Raw genomic sequence first — 21,577 nt, 5'->3', positions numbered from 1 at the left:
GGATATTGGAAACATTCCTATTGATCTGATTATTGCTGGCATGGATTCCTGTTTGATTATTGCTGGGAATAAAGTCCAATAAAAATAGAGATTTGATGGATTATTGATATAAAAATCTCTTCATATTCCATGGAACAAATATGTGTAAAATAGTTTTGGATGTGATGTAATAAATCTCTATAAAAAGACTTGTGGTGTTTGTTCGATCTTTTCTATTTATCAGAAACCATGAAATCAGGCCGAGACAGAAGTACAGTTAAATCACACTTGTTTAATAATAAATGTAAAAAGAACAAACGTAGTCAAAACATAGCCAAAGTTCAGTAACCGGAACGGATAGTCAGCCAAGCCAGGAGTCAGGGATCAATGTAGTGGAACAGCAAGCAGGATCTGTAGTCTGAAGGGATGTCAGCAAAACCAGTCTTTAAACAGGAACGCAGGAGATAGTTTCTTGTGACGTGACCAAGGCGAAGGCAGAGCTCCCCTGGACTGGACAGCTTAAATGGGCAGGACTGACGAGCAGGATCAACAACAGCTGGGTAACTGTGGAGAGAGATGGGAGCTGGCAATTAGCCGACAGCTGAGCGACCAGCTCTGAGAAGGAAGGACTGAGCCCAGCCCTGACACTATTCCTCTCTAGGTCTGGATTTCAGGAAGAAGAAACAATTCCTCCAATTTCTATTGGATGGTGAGGAGGGGGAGGGGTTTGGGGTAGTTGTGAACATATAGGAGGTAATATAGAGAATCCGGCTGGTAATATTTCACAATAAAAAAAAAAGTCCAGATAGTTATACGGATAAAGTAATAATATGCACCTTATCCATATGAATATCTGGACTTTTCCTTGGTGGGGGTGATTTATGATGAAATATTGACTATATGAAAGCCACAGTGGGGGGAGATTTACTAAAACTGGAGCACACAGAATCTGGAGAAGCTGTGCATGGTAACCAATCACCTTCTAACTTCAGCTTTTTCATTTAAACTTTGACAATAACACCTGAAAGCTGATTGGTTCCTATGCAGAGCTGCTCCAGGTTTAGTAAATCCCCCCATGTGTGATGGTTTGATGTTATAGTAGCAGCTAGTTGCCATAACCGCAGTATCATTTTTTACTATGGCTGGTTCTCCATGGGATAAAAGTGGCCCCGCAGGTAGATTCGCCACAGGATCCCTACCCCAGAATGAGTTAGTGACATCTAGCCATGGCTGCCATATTTTAGAAAATTTCTTTGTACAAGCCCTACTCTTATATATTAGCTTGAGCTTGGGGAGCTCATCGTTAATAATTCGGTAAAGGGTTTGGGTTGTTGGAGAGTTTACATCCTTCCACTGCAACAGTATAACCTTTTGGGCATAATAAAGAATTATGAGTAGTAGAGTTCGAGGGTGGGTTCTGTGTACAAAATCGTTTAATATACCTAAGAGTGCTACTTCTGGAGTCCGAGGTATAGGAATTGCAAGTTGGTTCTCAAAAAAATCAAACAGGTCCCTCCAGTAAGAGGCCAGCCCCAGGCAACTCCAGAACATATGAAGCAAATCTGCCTCAGCTAACGTACATCTGGGGCAAGCGATTTAGTACCCAATCCCATTCGGGACAGCTTGGCCGGAGTATAGTGTAGGTGATGTATAAATTTAAATTGGATGAACCAGTCAGCAGTACTGATAATATCTTGAAAACAAACCTCAGTGGCCTCCTCCCAGCCCTTATCTTAGAGCTCAGGTAGTAAGACCGACCACTTACCACGTGAGTTCTAAAATGGGTCGGCCCCCTTCAGGGACAGTCTACCATAGAATGTCATCACCAGTTTTGAGATTCCGGGATAGGAGAGCTAGTCCTCCATAGGAGTCTCCGTGAGCTCTACAGACAGCGTCCCAAATTGTGTGCGAATGGCGTGTCAGAGCAACAAGTATTTGAAAAAGAACTTATTATTAATGCTCCTTTCCCGCCTTAGACTCTCAAAGGTCACAAAATTGCTGTTATGAATTATGTTTGATAAGTGAGTGACCCCAAGGCGAGTCCACCAAATTGCGTCTGGGTGTCCATAGAGCTCAGGGAGGTTGGAGTTGTTCCATAACGGGGTATGAGGCGAAGGTCTCTGATCCAAGAGATTTTATCCCAATTTATGCCTTCTAGCAAGGTTTGTATTTTAGGGAAGTTGTCTTTTTTTGAAATTCAGTGTCTTTGTATTCCCCTTATGTTTCTCAAACAGAATATCAGTAACATATGAATTCCCTTTAAGAAAATATAACCAGAAATATCAATCAAAATGTCTTGGGCGCTAACATCCGTTGGCTGATTCACTTTGATTATGATGTGCGGATGTATTAGCATGTCTGTGATCCCGGGCATGTGTTTTTAAACTAGACACCATTGTCAATTTTTTAGGGCCACCATGCACTTACCTATTGTTTATGCCTTTCATGTATTTCGTATATATTGAATAAAGTTTGTTGAAGGAGAAAACCGCAGTCTGTTCCCTCACCCTCTTTTTTTTTTCAAATATATTTTATTGGTGTTATCCAAGAATAGATTACATACATTGCCATCATGTAGGGTATACAATCTCAGCGAAGATAGTAACATCTTTTCAAAAGAGAAGAGGGGGAGAGGAACGTAGAAAAGAAGAGAGGAGAGTGGCTCGGAGTGAGAAAGATAAGGAGGGAGAAGGAAATTTTATGTGAGAATTGAGAGAAGGAAGTGAGAGGGGAGACCGATTGAGGACATCTGGTGCCTGTCCCCCTTCGGTAACCCCAGACGAAGCCCTGAAAAAAAAAAATAATAATAATAATGATAACAGCAAACCATATGTAGCTCTCTTAATGGTATTGAACCTAACAAGTAACACTCTTAAGTATAATGAAGGCATCTAAACAGCATCTATAAGATAGAGATCACCTTTGAGATAGGACTTAAAGAAAAGTATAGATATGGTTAATCATGGGGGGGGTTTGCTTGAAATAAGGCCCTTTTCGGTGAATGAGAAGGAGGGCGAGTTTAAGTAGGTTTTTTCCGAAGATGTCAGACAGTGGTCGATAAAGGATGACCATCTTTTATTGAATTTGTTATTGGACCATGTATGTTAGCGTGACATGTTATGCCGCGTACACACGACCGGTTGTTCCGTCGTAATGAACTCTGACGGTTTTTCCGACGGAGTTCCGTCAGTGTTCCGCTAAAACGGACTTGTCTACACACAATCACACCGATCGTTTGGAACGCGATGACGTACGACGGGACTAGAAAAAGGAAGTTCGATAGCCAATAGCTACCCTTGCGCCGTTTTTGGCCTGTCGGAATAGCATACGGAGGAACGGTTTTCCCGATAAGAACTGATTCCGTCAGAAAGATTTGAAACGTGTTCTATTTCTAGGTCCGTCAGAATTTTCTAAAGAAAAAGCCCGATGAAGCCCACATACGATCAGAATGTCCGATGGAATAATTCCGTCTGACCTTTTCTGCCAGAAAGTCCGGTCGTGTGTACGCGGCATTAGGTGTCTATTTACTTAACGCCTTCTTTCATATTATACAAAAGAATTGGGGATGCTATTGTGTTTTGTTATTTATTTCATTAAATTTAATTTTAGCCCCAAAAATTGCATTTGAAAGGCCGCCGTACAAATACTGTGTGACATAAAATATTGCAACGATCACCATTTTATTCTTTAAGGTTTCTGCTAGAAAAAAATATATATATATAAAATGTTTGGGGGTAATTTTCTAGCAAAAATACTAATTTAAACTTGTAAACAAAAAGTTTCAGGAAAGTCCTGGTCAGCAAGTGGTTAACCTGTTCTGTTTGCAGGTTTATTTGTTGAATTATCTTGCAGGTTTGCTGACTCTTATTTGCTAGAATATCTGCTCTTTAGAGGGTGAGCCCTGGTTCACACTGCCGTGACTTGAGAGTTCAAAGTCGCATGACAAGTTGCGCCCCATTAAGGCTACTTTCACACTGAGGAGGTTTTTCAGGCGCTTTCATGCTAGAACTGGGGCTGTGCGCTTGTAAGACGTTACAAAAAGTCCTGCAAGCAGCATCTTTGGGGCAGTTTGGGATCCTGAATAATCAACACATAACCTGTCCTGACATTGTACAAGAGAAGAATCTTTCTGTGGGAACGTCTGATCCTGGATAATCAACACATAACCTGTCCTGACATTGTACAAGAGAAGAATCTTTCTGTGGGAACGTCTGATCCTGGATAATCAACACATAACCTGTCCTGACATTGTACAAAAGAAGAATCTTTCTGTGGGAACGTCTGATCCTGGATAATCAACACATAACCTGTCCTGACATTGTACGAGAGACAAATATTTCTGTGGGAACGTCTGATCCTGGATAATCAACACATAACCTGTCCTGACATTGTACAAGAGAAGAATCTTTCTGTGGGAACGTCTGATCCTGGATAATCAACACATAACCTGTCCTGACATTGTACAAGAGAAGAATCTTTCTGTGGGAACGTCTGATCCTGGATAATCAACACATAACCTGTCCTGACATTGTACAAGAGAAGAATCTTTCTGTGGGAACGTCTGATCCTGGATAATCAACACATAACCTGTCCTGACATTGTACAAGAGAAGAATCTCTCTGTGGGAACGTCTGATCCTGGATAATCAACACATAACCTGTCCTGACATTGTACAAGAGAAGAATCTCTCTGTGGGAACGTCTGATCCTGAATAATCAACACATAACCTGTCCTGACATTGTACAAGAGAAGAATCTTTCTGTGGGAACGTCTGATCCTGGATAATCAACACATAACCTGTCCTGACATTGTACAAGAGACAGATATTTCTGTGGGAACGTCTGATCCTGGATAATCAACACATAACCTGTCCTGACATTGTACAAAAGAAGAATCTTTCTGTGGGAACGTCTGATCCTGGATAATCAACACATAACCTGTTCTGACATTGTACAAGAGAAGAATCTTTCTGTAGGAACGTCTGATCCTGGATAATCAACACATAACCTGTCCTGACATTGTACAAGAGAAGAATCTTTCTGTGGGAACGTCTGATCCTGGATAATCAACACATAACCTGTCCTGACATTGTACAAGAGAAGAATCTTTCTGTAGGAACGTCTGATCCTGGATAATCAAAACATAACCTGTCCTGACCTTGTACAAGAGAAGAATCTTTCTGTAGGAACGTCTGATCCTGAATAATCAACACATAACCTGTCCTGACATTGTACAAGAGAAGAATCTTTCTGTGGGAACGTCTGATCCTGGATAATCAACACATAACCTGTCCTGACATTGTACAAGAGAAGAATCTTTCTGTGGGAACGTCTGATCCTGGATAATCAACACATAACCTGTCCTGACCTTGTACAAGAGAAGAATCTTTCTGTAGGAACGTCTGATCCTGAATAATCAACACATAACCTGTCCTGACATTGTACAAGAGAAGAATCTTTCTGTGGGAACGTCTGATCCTGGATAATCAACACATAACCTGTCCTGACATTGTACAAGAGAAGAATCTTTCTGTGGGAACGTCTGATCCTGGATAATCAACACATAACCTGTCCTGACCTTGTACAAGAGAAGAATCTTTCTGTAGGAACGTCTGATCCTGAATAATCAACACATAACCTGTCCTGACATTGTACAAGAGAAGAATCTTTCTGTGGGAACGTCTGATCCTGGATAATCAACACATAACCTGTCCTGACATTGTACAAGAGAAGAATCTTTCTGTAGGAACGTCTGATCCTGAATAATCAACACATAACCTGTCCTGACATTGTACAAGAGAAGAATCTTTCTGTGGGAACGTCTGATCCTGGATAATCAACACATAACCTGTCCTGACATTGTACAAGAGAAGAATCTTTCTGTGGGAACGTCTGATCCTGGATAATCAACACATAACCTGTCCTGACATTGTACAAGAGACAAATATTTCTGTGGGAACGTCTGATCCTGGATAATCAACACATAACCTGTCCTGACATTGTACAAGAGAAGAATCTTTCTGTGAGAACGTCTGATCCTGGATATTTAACACATAACCTGTCCTGACATTGTACAAGAGAAGAATCTCTCTGTGGGAACGTCTGATCCTGGATAATCAACACATAACCTGTCCTGACATTGTACAAGAGACAAATATTTCTGTGGGAACGTCTGATCCTGGATAATCAACACATAACCTGTCCTGACATTGTACAAGAGAAGAATCTTTCTGTGAGAACGTCTGATCCTGGATAATCAACACATAACCTGTCCTGACACTGTACAAGAGAAGAATCTCTCTGTGGGAACGTCTGATCCTGGATAATCAACACATAACCTGTCCTGACATTGTACAAGAGAAGAATCTTTCTGTGGGAACGTCTGATCCTGGATAATCAACACATAACCTCTCCTGACATTGTACAAGAGAAGAATCTTTCTGTAGGAACATCTGATCCTGGATAATCAACACATAACCTGTCCTGACATTGTACAAGAGAAGAATCTTTCTGTGGGAACGTCTGATCCTGGATAATCAACACATAACCTGTCCTGACATTGTACAAGAGAAGAATCTTTCTGTGGGAATGTCTGATCCTGGATAATCAACACATAACCTGTCCTGACATTGTACAAGAGAAGAATCTTTCTGTGGGAACGTCTGATCCTGGATAATCAACACTAGGGATGAGCCGAACACCCCCCTGTTCGGTTCGCACCAGAACATGCGAACAGGAAAAAAGTTCGTTCGAACATGCAAACACCGTTAAAGTCTATGGGACACGAACATGAATAATCAAAAGTGCTAATTTTAAAGGCTTATATGAAAGTTATTGTCATAAAAAGTGTTTGGGGACCTGGGTCCTGCCCCAGGGGACATGGATCAATGCAAAAAAAAGTTTTAAAAACGGCCGTTTTTTCAGGAGCAGTGATTTTAATAATGCTTAAAGTCAAACAATAAAAGTGTAATATCCCTTTAAATTTTGTACCTGGGGGGTGTCTATAGTATGCCTGTAAAGGGGCGCATGTTTCCTGTGTTTAGAACAGTCTGACAGCAAAATGACATTTTGAAGGAAAAAACTCATTTAAAACTACTCGCGGCTATTGCATTGCCGACAATACACATAGAAGTTCATTGATAAAAACGGCATGGGAATTCCCCAAAGGGGAACCCCGAACCAAAATTAAAAAAAAAAAATGACGTGGGAGTCCTCCTAAATTCCATACCAGGCCCTTCAGGTCTGGTATGGATATTAAGGGGAACCCCGGCCAAAATTTTAAAAAAAAAATGACGTGGGGTTCCTCCTAAATTCCATACCAGACCCTTCAGGTCTGGTATGGATTTTAAGGGGAACCCCGCGCCAAAAAAAAAAAACGGCGTGGGGTCCCCCCAAAAATCCATACCAGACCCTTATCCGAGCACGCAACCTGGCAGGCCGCAGGAAAAGAGGGGGGGACGAGAGTGCGGCCCCCCCTCCCTCCTGAACCGTACCAGGCCACATGCCCTCAACATTGGGAGGGTGCTTTGGGGTAGCCCCCCAAAACACCTTGTCCCCATGTTGATGAGGACAAGGGCCTCATCCCCACAACCCTGGCCGGTGGTTGTGGGGGTCTGCGGGCGGGGGGCTTATCGGAATCTGGAAGCCCCCTTTAACAAGGTGACCCCCAGATCCCGGCCCCCCCCCTGTGTGAAATGGTAAGGGGGTACATAAGTACCCCTACCATTTCACGAAGAAAGTGTCAAAAATGTTAAAAATGACAAGAGACAGTTTTTGACAATTCCTTTATTTAAATGCTTCTTCTTTCTTCTATCTTCCTTCATCTTCTGGTTCTTCTGGTTCTTCTGGCTCTTCTGGTTCTTCCTCCGGCGTTCTCGTCCAGCATCTCCTCCGCGGCGTCTTCTTTCTTCTCCTCGGGCCGCTCCGCACCCATGGCATGGGGGGGAGGCTCCCGCTCTTCTTTTCTTCTCTTCTTCATTTTCTTCTCCAGGCCGCTCCGCAATCCATGCTGGCATGGAGGGAGGCTCCCGCTGTGTGACGGCGCTCCTCGTCTGACAGTTCTTAAATAACGGGGGGCGGGGCCACCCGGTGACCCCGCCCCCCTCTGACGCACGGTGACTTGACGGGACTTCCCTGTGGCATTCCCCGTGACGTCACAGGGAAGTCCCGTCAAGTCACCGTGCGTCAGAGGGGGGCGGGGTCACCGGGTGGCCCCGCCCCCCCCCCGTTATTTAAGAACTGTCAGACGAGGAGCGCCGTCACACAGCGGGAGCCTCCCTCCATGCCAGCATGGATTGCGGAGCGGCCCGGAGAAGAAAAGAAGAAAAGAAGAAGAGAAGAAGAGAAGAAAAGAAGAAGAGAAGAGCGGGAGCCTCCCCCCCATGCCATGGGTGCGGAGCGGCCCGAGGAGAAGAAGATAGAAGACGCCGCGGAGGAGATGCTGGACGAGAACGCCGGAGGAAAAACCAGAAGAACCAGAAGAACCAGAAGATGAAGGAAGATAGAAGAAAGAAGAAGCATTTAAATAAAGGAATTGTCAAAAACTGTCTCTTGTCATTTTTAACATTTTTGACACTTTTTTCGTGAAATGGTAGGGGTACTTATGTACCCCCTTACCATTTCACACAGGGGGGGGGCCGGGATCTGGGGGTCACCTTGTTAAAGGGGGCTTCCAGATTCCGATAAGCCCTCCACCCGCAGACCCCCACAACCACCGGCCAGGGTTGTGGGGATGAGGCCCTTGTCCTCATCAACATGGGGACAAGGTGTTTTGGGGGGCTACCCCAAAGCACCCTCCCAATGTTGAGGGCATGTGGCCTGGTACGGTTCAGGAGGGAGGGGGGGCCGCACTCTCGTCCCCCCTCTTTTCCTGCGGCCTGCCAGGTTGCGTGCTCGGATAAGGGTCTGGTATGGATTTTTGGGGGGACCCCACGCCGTTTTTTGTTTTTTTTTTTTGGCGCGGGGTTCCCCTTAAAATCCATACCAGACCTGAAGGGTCTGGTATGGAATTTAGGGGGAACCCCACGTCATTTTTTTTTTAAATTTTGGCCGGGGTTCCCCTTAATATCCATACCAGACCTGAAGGGCCTGGTATGGAATTTAGGGGGACTCCCACGTCATTTTTTTTTTTTAATTTTGGTTCGGGGTTCCCCTTTGGGGAATTCCCATGCCGTTTTTATCAATGAACTTCTATGTGTATTGTCGGCAATGCAATAGCCGCGAGTAGTTTTAAATGAGTTTTTTCCTTCAAAATGTCATTTTGCTGTCAGACTGTTCTAAACACAGGAAACATGCGCCCCTTTACAGGCACACTATAGACACCCCCAGGTACGAAATTTAAAGGGATATTACACTTTTATTGATTGACTTTAAGCATTATTAAAATCACTGCTCCTGAAAAAACGGCCGTTTTTAAAACTTTTTTTTGCATTGATCCATGTCCCCTGGGGCAGGACCCAGGTCCCCAAACACTTTTTATGACAATAACTTGCATATTAGCCTTTAAAATTAGCATTTTGATTTCTCCCATAGACTTTTAAAGGGTGTTCCGCGGCATTCGAATTTGCCGCGAACACCCCAAATTGTTCGCTGTTCGGTGAACTTGCGAACAGCCAATGTTCGAGTCGAACATGAGTTCGACTCGAACTCGAAGCTCATCCCTAATCAACACATAACCTGTCCTGACATTGTACAAGAGACAAATATTTCTGTGGGAACGTCTGATCCTGGATAATCAACACATAACCTGTCCTGACATTGTACAAGAGACAAATATTTCTGTGGGAACGTCTGATCCTGGATAATCAACACATAACCTGTCCTGACATTTTACAAGAGAAGAATCTTTCTGTGAGAACATCTGATCCTGAATAATCAACACATAACCTGTCCTGACATTGTACAAGAGAAGAATCTTTCTGTGAGAACGTCTGATCCTGGATAATCAACACATAACCTGTCCTGACATTGTACAAGAGAAGAATCTCTCTGTGGGAACGTCTGATCCTGGATAATCAACACATAACCTGTCCTGACATTGTACAAGAGAAGAATCTTTCTGTGGGAACGTCTTAACCCATGATAATCAACACATAACCTGTCCTGACATTGTACAAGAGAAGAATCTTTCTGTGGGAATGTCTGATCCTGGATAATCAACACATAACCTGTCCTGACATTGTACAAGAGAAGAATCTTTCTGTAGGAACGTCTGATCCTGGATAATCAACACATAACCTGTCCTGACATTGTACAAGAGAAGAATCTTTCTGTAGGAACGTCTGATCCTGGATAATCAACACATAACCTGTCCTGACCTTGTACAAGAGACAAATCTTTCTGTGAGAACGTCTGATCCTGGATAATCAACACATAACCTGTCCTGACCTTGTACAAGAGACAAATATTTCTGTGGGAACGCCTGATCCTGGATAATCAACACATAACCTGTCCTGACATTGTACAAGAGAAGAATCTTTCTGTGGGAACCTCTGATCCTGGATAATCAACACATAACCTGTCCTGACATTGTACAAGAGAAGAATCTTTCTGTAGGAACGTCTGATCCTGGACGATCAGCGGGTGCCGGCGGTCATTGAGTCCACGTTATCTGCAGATCAGCTCCTGCTGTATATAATCGGAACGGGTCACCGGTGGCACGCATGTACGCCCCAGACCCAGAAGTGTTGGTTCCCGTACTAGGCGTGTGATCCGGCAGAGCAGTGCCACCTTGTCGCTGTATAAGTAAGTTATACGGTGGCAAGTGGTTAAACACCGGGGTAAGTGTATGAATATAGCCGGGGAGGATGTTGAAAAATAAGTACAGTTTCCACTCCTTGAAATGTGTTCTTTTATTATATAAACTCAAAATTCCCGGTTTGACTTGAACTCCCCTCGTATTTTTACTGATGGAGGTATTTCAGGAAAAATACCCTGTAATGGCCACTAGATGGAGCTGACAATCATAGGAAATCACTGTGGTAAATTATGGCCAGAATTTGTAACAGCTGAATGAACTTTTTGTCACATTTGTCCAATTAATTTTCTATAAGTAGACCCCTTAGTTTCCTCGGTCAGACATGACTTCATACTAATACCTGAGATCATACTCATACACTTATGAGTACAGTACACAGGGAAGGATATAAGTTAAAGTGTATGTAACAACCCATTTAGTTTAAAATAGAAATGAAAGTCAAAACATTTATGTATAGATATGCTGCATAAAAAACATAATAAATACTTTTTTTTTTAATCACATTCCCTGTCTTCTCATCTGCATAAGAGCTGGGGGAGGAGAAACAGCAGCACACTTGTCTCCATGGTGAATGGCTGGGCCAGGACAAGTTTGATCATTGGAGCAGAGCACACTGTGTTTCCAGCACAGCTAGAGAACTGACCATGATCTGCTATCAGGCCTAGTGTGGTCAGTTTTTAACAGGAAAGCAGAGGGACTGGTGGGAACACCAGAGATTTCCCACATAGAAAGCAATACAAAGAGAACAGGAGACTTCTTCATACCAGTACATGGGACAGCAGACACATACCAGGCAGTGGCGGCTGGTGCTCAAAATTTTTTGGGGGGGGGCGCAAAAAAAAAAAACTGAAAAAAAACCCCATCAATTGCAACCACTGTGCCCATCAAATGCAGCCACTGTGCCCATCAAACGCAACCATTGTGCCCATTAAACGCAGCCACTGTGCCCATCAAATGCAGCCACTGTGCCTATCAAATGCAATCATTGTGCCCATTAAACGCAGCCACTGTGCCCATCAAACGCAGCCACTGTGCCCATCAAGCGCAGCCACTGTGCCATCAAACGCAGCCACTGTACCCATCAATTGCTGCCAGTGTGCCCATCAATTGCTGCCACTGTGCCCCATCAAGTGCTGCCAGTGTGCCCATCAATTGCTACCAGTGTGCCCCATCAATTGCTGCCAGTGTGCCCACCAATTGCCACTAGTGTACCCCATCAATTGCCGCTACTGTGTCCCATCAATTGCCGCTACTGTGCCCCCTCAATTGCTGCCAGTGTGCCCATCAATTGCCGCTACTGTGCCCCATCAAATGCTGCCAGTGTGGATAGCCCAGGAGTCGGGACTTACCTGTCTCGAAGCGGGTCATGGTGGCATCCTCCACGTCCACGCTCCTCGATGTCTCCGGTCCTCTCTATCAGGCATCCAATCACAGTGCCTGTTGTTTCAGCCAATCAGGTGACAGGTAACCAGACCCGAGCACCTGATTGGCTGAGAGGCGGGTCAGTGTTAGGAAAGCGATTTATTCGCTTTCCTAACACAACACTGAGTAAACTGCTAATGCACAGCATTGCGCCCACTGTTTACCATTTCGGAAGCCTATTAGAGCCTACGGCTCTAATCAGGACGCCTGTTAGAGCCCACACCTCTAATCAGGCGCATCCAAAAAACCCAGCCGCTGTAATTCAGGTGCCCGGCGCCCGACAAGGGGCCGTACACCTGAATAGGGGGCGACATCGACGACCATAGATAGATTCATGCAATGCATGAATCTATCTATGGTGAGAGAGAGGTGACTCCTGCGCCCTTTATGGATGCACCGCCACTGATACAAGGATTATCAATGCCGGGTTGACATGCTCTTTAAATAAACCAACATTGCATTTGGCCTTTAGATGGCGCTAAGTATCATAGAAATTAGCACCATCTAATAACCGAATGTGGTATTTTTCATTTTAAATCCATGGAAATCATTCAAACAGCTGAGCAAAGAGCATACTAACATTCATTCCCCATCCCATTCACACAGAAGAAATGTACATGGACTTTCACCGGGGGAATTGCTATGCACATTTTTTATGAATAGACCCCTAAATGTCAGGAGATGTTTATATAAAGATGGGAAGTATGTAGCAGATAAATGAATAGACCTCCTAGCAATGTTATTACCAGGCTGCAGCTAGGGGGAGCTCTAATGTTTAGAGTGTGACCACAGCAGAGTGATCCCATCTAGATCACATTAACCCTTTCACTGCCAAAGCTGGATTTGTATTATTTTTGCACACATGGTAAAATGCAGATTTTGGGCCTGAAGATTAGATAAAACCCATTTTCTGAAAGCAGAGGCCCTGGAGAATAAAATGGTGGTAATTCCAATTTTTTTATGTCTCATGATATTGTCTCAATTCGTAAAAATACACTAAATGTACTTGTGGAGCACACAAATATTAAAGATGAACTTGTGTAAGTAGATACCCAACATGTCCAGCCTTAAAATTCTGTGTGTCATGGAAATGAAGAAAAATTCTGGTATTTAAAAACTGCCCATAGGTTACACTTCCGCTGCCATGGATGTACTATATGTTCTACTGATCTATATAACCGCTTCCAGCTGGCCAGGTCACTATGACACGTCCATGGCTTTCCACTCATAAACCAACACTGGGAGGAGTCTGTGTACCCCTCCCCTCTGCATATAATTAAAGTAAACATGTCATGAGAGCAATATGTAGAAATTCTCCAAACCATCAGGAGACGGAAAAAGAGGATAAAAGACAATGGGAGAGATGGGACTAAGTGTAGTGATAATACCAGAAGGTGTGAGATTGTTCTAGAAGATCGGTAGATGTACGGGGCATGGACTCACATCTGTGAGGTTGTGGGGAACCCATCCAGGGATCAGACAACCTATCTGAGGACTTGTGGAGAATATGTCTGTCTCCTCACTGAAGTCAATGGGCGATCACACTCCATGGTCATCAGGGAATTCCGGATGGTAATATACTAAGCAGTATTTGGATCCCGGTGGAGAACTTTCACCCTAAGAAAAAAATGAGGGTGAGGTCAGTAGAGGCCCCCATAGTAAAGTAGCAAACTCTGAAATGTTTTCTTCAGATGGTAGGGGATTATTGGATAAGAGACTGTAAAATACACCATCAACGCATTTCATGACTTCAAAGTGTCACTTCATCAGGACAGGTGTAAGAAGATAACATAAAAATAGGTAATGAAGTAAAAGTCCCATATATCGAATTATAAAGATCCAAGTCAGATACAATTCATGGACATGACTGAGATTTATAACATTTAGGATTTGTATTATGTTAGACAAGGTGAAGAGATATATGGAGAGGATGATCAATACATGGAGAAATCAATCTATTCTATCATATAAGGCAGTGATGGCGAACCTTGGCACCCCAGATGTTTTGGAACTACATTTCCCATGATGCTCCTGCACTTTGCAGTGTAGTGGAGCATCATGGGAAATGTAGTTCCAAAACATCTGGGGTGCCAAGGTTCGCCATCACTGATATAAGGGAATCAATAAATCAGTAATTGACATCAGCCATTCAACAAAATCCATTTCATGTGATAGATTTATAATTCTGGGCACTGGTTATCAAATCGTGATTACTGGATATTGGAAACATTCCTATTGATCTGATTATTGCTGGCATGGATTCCTGTTTGATTATTGCTGGGAATAAAGTCCAATAAAAATAGAGATTTGATGGATTATTGATATAAAAATCTCTTCATATTCCATGGAACAAATATGTGTAAAATAGTTTTGGATGTGATGTAATAAATCTCTATAAAAAGACTTGTGGTGTTTGTTCGATCTTTTCTATTTATCAGAAACCATGAAATCAGGCCGAGACAGAAGTACAGTTAAATCACACTTGTTTAATAATAAACGTAAAAAGAACAAACGTAGTCAAAACATAGCCAAAGTTCAGTAACCGGAACGGATAGTCAGCCAAGCCAGGAGTCAGGGATCAATGTAGTGGAACAGCAAGCAGGATCTGTAGTCTGAAGGGATGTCAGCAAAACCAGTCTTTAAACAGGAACGCAGGAGATAGTTTCTTGTGACGTGACCAAGGCGAAGGCAGAGCTCCCCTGGACTGGACAGCTTAAATGGGCAGGACTGACGAGCAGGATCAACAACAGCTGGGTAACTGTGGAGAGAGATGGGAGCTGGCAATTAGCCGACAGCTGAGCGACCAGCTCTGAGAAGGAAGGACTGAGCCCAGCCCTGACACTATTCCTCTCTAGGTCTGGATTTCAGGAAGAAGAAACAATTCCTCCAATTTCTATTGGATGGTGAGGAGGGGGAGGGGTTTGGGGTAGTTGTGAACATATAGGAGGTAATATAGAGAATCCGGCTGGTAATATTTCACAATAAAAAAAAAAGTCCAGATAGTTATACGGATAAAGTAATAATATGCACCTTATCCATATGAATATCTGGACTTTTCCTTGGTGGGGGTGATTTATGATGAAATATTGACTATATGAAAGCCACAGTGGGGGGAGATTTACTAAAACTGGAGCACACAGAATCTGGAGAAGCTGTGCATGGTAACCAATCACCTTCTAACTTCAGCTTTTTCATTTAAACTTTGACAATAACACCTGAAAGCTGATTGGTTCCTATGCAGAGCTGCTCCAGGTTTAGTAAATCCCCCCATGTGTGATGGTTTGATGTTATAGTAGCAGCTAGCTGCCATAACCGCAGTATCATTTTTTACTATGGCTGGTTCTCCATGGGATAAAAGTGGCCCCGCAGGTAGATTCGCCACAGGATCCCTACCCCAGAATGAGTTAGTGACATCTAGCCATGGCTGCCATATTTTAGTAAATTTCTTTGTACAAGCCCTACTCTTATATATTAGCTTGAGCTTGGGGAGCTCATCGTTAATAATTCGGTAAAGGGTTTGGGTTGTTGGAGAGTTTACATCCTTCCACTGCAACAGTATAACCTTTTGGGCATAATATAGAATTATGAGTAGTAGAGTTCGAGGGTGGGTTCTGTGTACAAAATCGTTTAATATACCTAAGAGTGCTACTTCTGGAGTCCGAGGTATAGGAATTGCAAGTTGGTTCTCAAAAAAAATCAAACAGGTCCCTCCAGTAAGAGGCCAGCCCCAGGCAACTCCAGAACATATGAAGCAAATCTGCCTCAGCTAACGTACATCTGGGGCAAGCGATTTAGTACCCAATCCCATTCGGGACAGCTTGGCCGGAGTATAGTGTAGGTGATGTATAAATTTAAATTGGATGAACCAGTCAGCAGTACTGATAATATCTTGAAAACAAACCTCAGTGGCCTCCTCCCAGCCCTTATCTTAGAGCTCAGGTAGTAAGACCGACCACTTACCACGTGAGTTCTAAAATGGGTCGGCCCCCTTCAGGGACAGTCTACCATAGAATGTCATCACCAGTTTTGAGATTCCGGGATAGGAGAGCTAGTCCTCCATAGGAGTCTCCGTGAGCTCTACAGACAGCGTCCCAAATTGTGTGCGAATGGCGTGTCAGAGCAACAAGTATTTGAAAAAGAACTTATTATTAATGCTCCTTTCCCGCCTTAGACTCTCAAAGGTCACAAAATTGCTGTTATGAATTATGTTTGATAAGTGAGTGACCCCAAGGCGAGTCCACCAAATTGCGTCTGGGTGTCCATAGAGCTCAGGGAGGTTGGAGTTGTTCCATAACGGGGTATGAGGCGAAGGTCTCTGATCCAAGAGATTTTATCCCAATTTATGCCTTCTAGCAAGGTTTGTATTTTAGGGAAGTTGTCTTTTTTTGAAATTCAGTGTCTTTGTATTCCCCTTATGTTTCTCAAACAGAATATCAGTAACATATGAATTCCCTTTAAGAAAATATAACCAGAAATATCAATCAAAATGTCTTGGGCGCTAACATCCGTTGGCTGATTCACTTTGATTATGATGTGCGGATGTATTAGCATGTCTGTGATCCCGGGCATGTGTTTTTAAACTAGACACCATTGTCAATTTTTTAGGGCCACCATGCACTTACCTATTGTTTATGCCTTTCATGTATTTCGTATATATTGAATAAAGTTTGTTGAAGGAGAAAACCGCAGTCTGTTCCCTCACCCTCTTTTTTTTTTCAAATATATTTTATTGGTGTTATCCAAGAATAGATTACATACATTGCCATCATGTAGGGTATACAATCTCAGCGAAGATAGTAACATCTTTTCAAAAGAGAAGAGGGGGAGAGGAACGTAGAAAAGAAGAGAGGAGAGTGGCTCGGAGTGAGAAAGATAAGGAGGGAGAAGGAAATTTTATGTGAGAATTGAGAGAAGGAAGTGAGAGGGGAGACCGATTGAGGACATCTGGTGCCTGTCCCCCTTCGGTAACCCCAGACGAAGCCCTGAAAAAAAAAAATAATAATAATAATGATAACAGCAAACCATATGTAGCTCTCTTAATGGTATTGAACCTAACAAGTAACACTCTTAAGTATAATGAAGGCATCTAAACAGCATCTATAAGATAGAGATCACCTTTGAGATAGGACTTAAAGAAAAGTATAGATATGGTTAATCATGGGGGGGGGTTTGCTTGAAATAAGGCCCTTTTCGGTGAATGAGAAGGAGGGCGAGTTTAAGTAGGTTTTTTCGAAGATGTCAGACAGTGGTCGATAAAGGATGACCATCTTTTATTGAATTTGTTATTGGACCATGTATGTTAGCGTGACATGTTATGCCGCGTACACACGACCGGTTGTTCCGTCGTAATGAACTCTGACGGTTTTTCCGACGGAGTTCCGTCAGTGTTCCGCTAAAACGGACTTGTCTACACACAATCACACCGATCGTTTGGAACGCGATGACGTACGACGGGACTAGAAAAAGGAAGTTCGATAGCCAATAGCTACCCTTGCGCCGTTTTTGGCCTGTCGGAATAGCATACGGAGGAACGGTTTTCCCGATAAGAACTGATTCCGTCAGAAAGATTTTAAACGTGTTCTATTTCTAGGTCCGTCAGAATTTTCTAAAGAAAAAGCCCGATGAAGCCCACATACGATCAGAATGTCCGATGGAATAATTCCGTCTGACCTTTTCTGCCGGAAAGTCCGGTCGTGTGTACACGGCATTAGGTGTCTATTTACTTAACGCCTTCTTTCATATTATACAAAAGAATTGGGGATGCTATTGCGTTTTGTTATTTATTTCATTAAATTTAATTTTAGCCCCAAAAATTGCATTTGAAAGGCCGCCGTACAAATACTGTATGACATAAAATATTGCAACGATCACCATTTTATTCTTTAAGGTTTCTGCTAGAAAAAAATATATATATAAAATGTTTGGGGGTAATTTTCTAGCAAAAATACTAATTTAAACTTGAAAACAAAAAGTTTCAGAAAAGTTCTGGTCAGCAAGTGGTTAACCTGTTCTGTTTGCAGGTTTATTTGTTGAATTATCTTGCAGGTTTGCTGACTCTTATTTGCTAGAATATCTGCTCTTTAGAGGGTGAGCCCTGGTTCACACTGCCGTGACTTGAGAGTTCAAAGTCGCATGACAAGTTGCGCCCCATTAAGGCTACTTTCACACTGAGGAGGTTTTTCAGGCGCTTTCATGCTAGAACTGGGGCTGTGCGCTTGTAAGACGTTACAAAAAGTCCTGCAAGCAGCATCTTTGGGGCAGTTTGGGAGCGCTGTAAATAGCACTTCCAAATCGCCAGAAAAGTGTTTTGAAAGCGCCGCAAAACTGGACTTTTTACCATTTTTGTCAGATAAAAAGTGCCCCGCTAGTGGCTGAAAAACACCGCAAGAGCGCCGCTAAAACAGTGCTAAAGCGCAGCAAAAATGAGCAGTGCTTTGGCGCTAATGACCATCGCGCTGCCAGTGTGAAAGGAATCTAAACGCCATCAATCAAGTCACTCCGACTTAGAAAAAGCTTCCCCGCACTACTTCCGGTGCAACTTTGGAACGACTTTCATTTACTTCTGTTAACCACTTCAGCCCTGGAAGATATGGCTGCTGAATGACCATGCCATTTTTTGCGATACGGCACTGCGCCACTTTAACTGACAATTGCGCACACAGATCCCGGTTCTTGCTCTGTCACGAGCGATTGTGGGTGCCCGGTGGTCATTGCGCCCGCAGGGCACTCGCATCAGCTTCGGGCCCCTAGTTGCCAAAAGGCTAAGCGATATGAGGTAACGTCGTTTCGCCCAGCCGTGCCATTTTGCTACAGTAAAACTGCAGTGGCTCGTCGGCAAGCAGTAAAAGAAGTTGTATGCAAGCCACTACGGTGAAGTCGCATAGGGATGTCGGCGTGAAAGCCGCACAACTTTATTATATATAACTTTCATATGACTGGTGTGGCGGTGATCAGGGTGTTACCAGTGCAGTACAGGTTCATCATATGACTGGTGTGGGGTGATCAGGGTGTCACCAGTGCAGTACAGTGTCATCATATGACTGGTGTGGGGTGATCAGGGTGTCACCAGTACAGTACAGTGTCATCATATGACTGGTGTGGATGATCAGGGTGTCACCAGTACAGTACAGTGTCATCATATGACTGGTGTGGGGTTATCAGGGTGTCACCAGTACAGCGTAATCATATGACTGGTGTGGGGTGATCAGGGTGTCACCAGTACAGTACAGCATCATCATATGACTGGGGTGGCGATAATCAGGGATACTGACTGGTGACAGTATATTAAAAAAAACATTGTAGGATTAAATTTTTTAAACATTTTTTTTTTACCATCCTGTCATTTCAGTGTCACCATAGTGACACTATACTACCCCGAGGGGGTGATCAGGGATACAATATTGTTGCTAATGATCATTGTTATAATGGCTTTCCGATTATGACAGCTTGCTTACTGTTGAGATGCTATGATTGGCTACAGCTAATCACATGGTACAGATTGCCAGGTACCATGTGATAGCTGTGGGACAATCGCACAGTAAGCAAGCTGTTCATGAATGAAAGCCACTTATGACGGTTTGTTTACATATCATGTGATCGCTGTGGCTGGTCATAGCGATCACATGATACCTCGGGTGCTCACATTGACTGGGTACTGAGCACCATGATCAGCTGTCCACCAGACACAGCAGTCTTAGTCAGGCCCGGACTGGGAAAAAAAAATAGGCCCGGGCATTTTAGACTAAGCAGCCAACTTTTCCAGGGACTGGCGGGGGATCGGTAGACATTCGCGGGGGTGGCAGGTGTCGGTCCTCCACACTGTAATGTGCAGGAACACTGTGATATAAAGGGAACTGCACTGTAAAGGGACACTGCAATGATTACAGTGCCCCTTTACAGTACAGTCTCCTTTATATTACAGTGTCCCAGTCCTATTGTGGCCATACAATGCTAGTACTGTCTGTCTCCTATTGTGCCCACACTGCCCAGTGACACTGACCTGCTCTCTTTCTGGTGGTGCGGTACAGCGTCTCTCTCTCTGGTGGTGTGGTACAGCGTGGCTCTCTCTGGTGGTGCGGTACATCGTGGCTCTTTCTGGTTGTGTGGTACAGCGTGGCTCTCTCTCTGGTTGTGCGGTACAGCGTGGCTCTCTCTGGTGGTGTGGTACAGCGTCTCTCTATCTGGTGGTGTGGGTACAGCGTGGCTCTCTCTGGTGGTGTGGTACAGCGTGGCTCTCTCTCTGGTGGTGTGGTACAGTGTGGCTCTCTCTCTGGTGGTGTGGGTACAGCGTGGCTCTCTCTGGTGGTGTGGTACAGCGTGGCTCTCTCTCTGGTTGTGCAGTACAGCGTTGCTCTCTCTGGTGGTGTGGTACAGCGTGGCTCTCTCTCTGGTGGTGCGGTACAGTGTGGCTCTATCTGGTGGTGTGGGTACAGCGTGGCTCTCTCTCTGGTGGTGTGGGTACAGCGTGGCTCTCTCTCTGGTGGTGCGGTACAGCGTGGCTCGCTCTCTGGTGGTGTGGTACAGCGTGGCTCTCTCTCTGGTGGTGCAGTACAGCGTGGCTCTCCCTCTGGTGGTGTGGTACAGCGTGGCTCTATCTGGTGATGCGGGTACAGCATGGCTTTCTCTCTCTGGTGGTGTGGTACAGCGTGGCTCGATCTGGTGGTGCGGTACAGCGTGGCTCTCTCTCTGGTGGTGTGGTGTGGTACAGCGTGGCTCTCTCTCTGGTGGTGTGGTGCGGTACAGCGTGGCTCCATCTGGTGGTGCGGGCACAGCATGGCTCTCTCTCTGGTGGTGCGGGGAAACAGCATGGATCTCTCTCTGGTGGTGTGGGTACAGTGTGGCTCTCTCTCTGGTGGTGCGGGTACAGCGTGGCTCTGTCTGGTGGTGTGGGTACAGAGTGGCTCTCTCTCTGGTGGTGCGGTACAGCATGACTCTCTCTGGTGGTGCTGTGGCTATTAGTTCCCCCAGCACAGTCCTCTCTTTCGTTTTCCATGTCTCCTGTAGTAGCTGCTACAAGCACTCCTCAGCTTGTTTCCGGGTTTTCTCTTTCACCCTAGCAGAGTGCATGCTGGGGACTGTAGTCTGCTCCCTGCTGAGAACAATTGGGCCACCTATCTCTGGGACTACATTTCCCATGATGCCCCTCTAGTTGCTTTTGATTGGCCCTCCGCTGTGGCCAATGGCAAGGGAAGAACAGACAGGAAAGCCTCCTCTTCCCCGTGTTGCCGACATGAGAAGGGGAGGGGGGCGAGTGGGGGAAACATTGTGTCAGCAGCCTGCAGCTCTCCCCACCGTGTAGACGCCCATGGCTGGAGGAGGAGAGTGGAACTGCCAGCGTGGCTCTGAGGCTGAGCTGTGTGTGAGAGAGACACACAGCTCAGCCCATGCAGCCACCAGAAGTGGCACAGGCACAGCCGCATAG

The 21,577-nt window shown here is 44.5% G+C and overlaps 2 protein-coding genes across 4 annotated transcripts in view; one reads left to right on the top strand and one right to left on the bottom strand.

Moving 5' to 3' along the window:
* Positions 1 to 21,577, bottom strand: part of LOC141121843 (uncharacterized) — a 215,238-nt gene that overhangs the window by 47,921 nt on the left and 145,740 nt on the right. The gene's annotated exons all lie outside the window — the stretch shown is intronic.
* Positions 1 to 21,577, top strand: part of LOC141121817 (uncharacterized) — a 116,437-nt gene that overhangs the window by 26,266 nt on the left and 68,594 nt on the right. The gene's annotated exons all lie outside the window — the stretch shown is intronic.

Source organism: Aquarana catesbeiana, unplaced genomic scaffold (assembly GCF_042186555.1).
Source record: "Aquarana catesbeiana isolate 2022-GZ unplaced genomic scaffold, ASM4218655v1 unanchor233, whole genome shotgun sequence".
Lineage (NCBI taxonomy): Eukaryota > Metazoa > Chordata > Amphibia > Anura > Ranidae > Aquarana > Aquarana catesbeiana.
Note: the sequence above shows the minus strand (reverse complement) of the source record. Positions and strands in the feature narration are given on the sequence as shown.